Below are 4202 nucleotides of genomic sequence, written 5' to 3'. Positions count from 1 at the left end.
TGCATTATATTTGTTTGTTAGTTCCTTTGATAACTACCTTAAGTCTTATGAAGCTGCTATTGGTTTAGATAGCTTTATAGTAAATATAGTAGTTTTGCTTTATCCTTCAAAGTATAATTGATCAATTATAATTTTTTTATTATCATTAGACACACACAGGAAAAAACAATAAATAACACTGGTGAGGATCATATACGTCCTCCAGATGCTGTGTTGTCTGTGTAAAATGTGTCGCGGTTGTAAAAAGAGGAATACTATGTGAATGAGTCCTTTTTCTTAGGATGTTTTTATCTTTGCTGGAGATTGAGCAAGCAGTACTGTAGACTCTAAATACTCATCCTTTTCAGTATTGTTAGGAAAACAGAGATGTATACCATAGTTTAATGTTGCATGTGCAAATAAACAGTTGTTTTGATATGATGCTCTCTATTTTCCTTGGCTTTTTTCATAAGGGTTAAAGTGCCTGACACACTACTAGTAGAATACATTAGGAATGAAAAAAGATACATGATGCTTTTAAAATAATATAATATTTAACTTTTATTTATGCCATAAAACAGTAATTACTAAATTTAAGACTCAAATTCCACAGGAAGAAATATCTTTGCATTTACATAGCATTTCTTCATTTAATAATTGATTAGTTCGTAAATTGTTGAGGAGACAGGAGCTTTGCAGCATCCAGATGTGATAAGGAACATGGCCCTTCCATTGTATGGCACATCGCATGGAGTATGAACTACCCTATCTTATGTGATTTTGTTAAATGGTTTATGAAGCCTTTAATGGACAGTGGTCCCCTGCTTCAAAAACAGCAGACCTCCAACATCAAGCTTAGCAGAGCTGGGGTGGTTGGTGAGAATCATTTTGGTTGGCTGAAGAAAGATGGTGATGACCTCAGAAGTGCAATGCCTGCAACACATAAATGGTAAAGTTTATTGTGCTGCCCTGGGAAATGGGTGACCTAGGAATGTTAGTATATGTAGGCTTAATGCACATCACAGCCTGTAAACTGTTAAGTCTTATAACTTCATACAATCAGAATGTACTGTAGTAAAAACATAAATGAAAAAGAAAACAGAACTTTATTACATGTACTCTAGTAAGAATTAGGCAAATTATAATGGAATATAAACTCCAAAAGGATTTTTTTTGCTCAGTTATAAATGAATCTTATTTAATATTTGATTATTAATAAAACCCATAAACAACAAACATTGGCAACAAAGTCATATAATTGTTTTCAACCAAAAACATTGTAATAGGTAGTCTTGACATAGGAAACAGAAATACAGACTCTCTAAAAAATGCTAGGCCCATCATAAAGACAACTGTGTAACTAGAAATCAATATTAAAAGGTATAAAGTTGAGACCTTACTTACATCACTTGGTCAAAAAAAAGTCACAGACTCAACTGTAGGCACCAAACAGTTTATTGAATGGGCAATGAAAATCTCAATTCCAGAATGCAGAGACTCACCAAGCAGCAGAGTGGCACTAAATTGAGTCACTGCTCAGAATGGCACCTTGTAGAAAGAGTCAGAGTGCAAGGCATCAGTCAGGAAATGTTATCAGGGAGAGCAGCGAGGCAGGCAGACGGGATGAAGAGAGCCAAAAGAAGAGCCAACCGATTTAAAGCTAGGCATAGAGAGGGAAGATGAGGCTGGGAGAACGGGGCAGATGGCATCAGGGCACAATCTGGAGAGAACAGAGAAGAGTCAGAAAGAAAAAGCACTGACAGCGCATCTCATAATTAATGAGATGATGACTAGAGGGAGGGGAGGATATAGCTGGGATACACTGCATGATTTTTGGCAGTCCCAAATGAAAGATTACCATCATTTGTGGCAATTTCTGTGATCGTGGCTCTTCGGTGGTCCTATGTCGACCAGCGTACCAGTATTTGTTTAACACTAGCACATTCTGGTGACATTGCACTTAACTGGAGTCACACTCATCACAACCTATGAGTCAATAGGTGTCATCATTATACAGTCTACATGCTTGTCGTACCCAAGTTTAAATGATCCATGTCGCACAGTGTGATAAGGTAATGATATTATAGGAGAGCAAAAATCTTGCAGTGTATCCTGGGCTTAAGACAATGACTGGTACGTGCATGGCCACCTGTCAAAACAAACCAATGACAAAACACACAGCGTACAAAACACATAAACAGAAACAACCGATCAGAACAAAGCTGTGACACACTTTTAGCTATAGTATTCAATCACATACTGGTTGCCCAAATTCATTGATTGTTTCTATCTAATGAAACAGGTTTTGGAATGTTTGGTGTGATGGTTGCTGTATCGGCCAGGTTAACAAGTGAAAACTCTTCTGTAATCAAGTGCTATTTGGGGCTGAATATTTCATTAAGTATGAAAAGTAAAAGTTACACTCTGATTTTGATCTAAAATGCTTAAAAATATCTAAATTAAGTGCAGGTGCAAAGTCATAGATATATTCATTTGTGACAGTTCTACTGTTTGCACTTGAAATAAACACAGACATGACATGTAGATAATAAAAATCTTTAACAAAAATATAATCTGAAAAAGGATAAAGATGTTTTAACAATTTAAAACAAAACTGTTTACTAATAATAAAACAGACAATAGCAAAAAGAATAAGCATGCATGTTTAAGTTAAGAAGAATAATGAGCTTTTTAAAAAGTACTTGTATGTCCAGTTGTGCGGCCTGGAGTACATTGCTTTGCATGTAGTCCTATAAGGATCGCTTGGTCTTCTTGAATATATTAAGTCTTATAACTGGTTCAAGTATGCATTCTCTCATCAGGCACACTCTTACAGCCTCAGGGTGGGTCATTGTTCATAATTTGGTCATCTAAATAAGATTTGGTCAATCTTGTGAATAAACACTGGGTGAATAATCTGTGAAAGACAAGCATATAGAAAACCATAAAAAGTTGCTTGTATTAGTAATAACTAGAATCAGATTTGTTTTTATGATTTTTGAAACAATGGTTATTCAAATGTAAAATCATAGTATTAATGTAAAATCAACAAGGAAATTATATAGATCAACGTACTCTAATAATGCTACACAGTAGGCCTACAAAGGAATATAGCTCCCCTCATATTTGGACAGATCTGTGTTATTAACTCTCTTGCCAGTTTGTCATGAGTCATAACTTTATGTTCATATTTTTAAATGAATAACGAACACAACGCATTCATTTAAACAGCACTAAAATTTTACCTCACTATATTGTCTCCATCTGGGAAAGCCTGACACTGTTTCCACTAACTTATGTTATTGCAGTTATAAAGACTTTTGCCCAAGGCCATTTACATGACAAAACTGTCTTCTGTTGTTACTGCTGCTTCTTTTGTGTTTGTATTCCTCCATAGTACTTTTTGGCTCTTCCGTGTGGTTACGTTACCCTTCCGTCAGCGTACCTGGCTTATGATGGCTATGAGGTAAGCTTACGGCAAACTCGACGTAATGCTTGGATCACTATATCATTAATTATTCACACAATGACAGTGCCTGTCGTAACGCATTCGCTGCAATATAATTATTCATAAGCTTGTGAGCGAGCACTTACCTAATGCTTACGATGAGCTGACGTTACGATCTTCATCTTCTTCTTTTGGTTTAATGGCGGGTTACGAACCAACTTTAAAGGTGCATACCGCCACCTGCTGTGATGGAGTGTGAAAATAATGATCTGCCTCTTCTATATCCTGTTATATAACACACTATTCTTAATAAATCTCAAACTGCATTTGGCTTCCTGATTTTGGATCTTCATTTAATAAGTTGGCTATAGTAAAATCATTGCATGCTATTGCTTGTAAATCTTCCTTTAAAATACGACTCAAAATGATAGTGGCGAAGAAGTCATCTGCCATCTTGTGCTCATTAGTGGTAACGACATGCAATGCACAAATGACTAAAACGAGTTATTGTTTTTAAAGCCAGTTTCATTGAAAGCATGGTTTACCGACAATGCATTAATGATCTTATCATTTTAATAATATATTAATAAATCTATGTCCAAAGTTAAGAATATGAACGCAAAACACTAAATGACAAACAAAGTGGTGTTTTCCCGGACAGGGGGTTTCTTAAACCAAGATTAAGCCTAATTAGGAAAAAATAAACAAACATACCTTGCTAAAAACATTACTTGTGTGCATTTTAAGGCAAAACAAAGAGCACTGATGTATTTTA

At 35.5% G+C, this 4202-nt stretch overlaps 1 long non-coding RNA gene across 3 annotated transcripts; it reads right to left on the bottom strand.

Annotated features, from left to right (window-relative positions):
- Positions 1 to 522: 522 nt before the first annotated feature.
- On the bottom strand, positions 523 to 3725 carry LOC135740508 (uncharacterized). 3 transcript variants are annotated; one of them, XR_010529197.1, is made up of 4 exons: positions 3574 to 3725; positions 2682 to 2896; positions 1384 to 1699; positions 523 to 912 (listed from the first exon to the last, which is right to left on the bottom strand). It is a non-coding gene; the product is annotated as an uncharacterized lncRNA (long non-coding RNA). The 3 variants fall into 3 exon arrangements; XR_010529196.1 differs by having other exon boundaries at positions 1482 to 1699; XR_012335762.1 differs by lacking the exon at positions 3574 to 3725 and adding an exon at positions 3225 to 3567 and having other exon boundaries at positions 1482 to 1699.
- Positions 3726 to 4202: the final 477 nt, after the last annotated feature.

This window comes from Paramisgurnus dabryanus, chromosome 22 (genome assembly GCF_030506205.2).
Source record: "Paramisgurnus dabryanus chromosome 22, PD_genome_1.1, whole genome shotgun sequence".
In the NCBI taxonomy this organism is placed as follows: Eukaryota; Metazoa; Chordata; class Actinopteri; order Cypriniformes; family Cobitidae; genus Paramisgurnus; species Paramisgurnus dabryanus.
The sequence above is the reverse complement of the archived record's forward strand: the minus strand, read 5'-3'. Positions and strand labels throughout refer to the sequence as shown.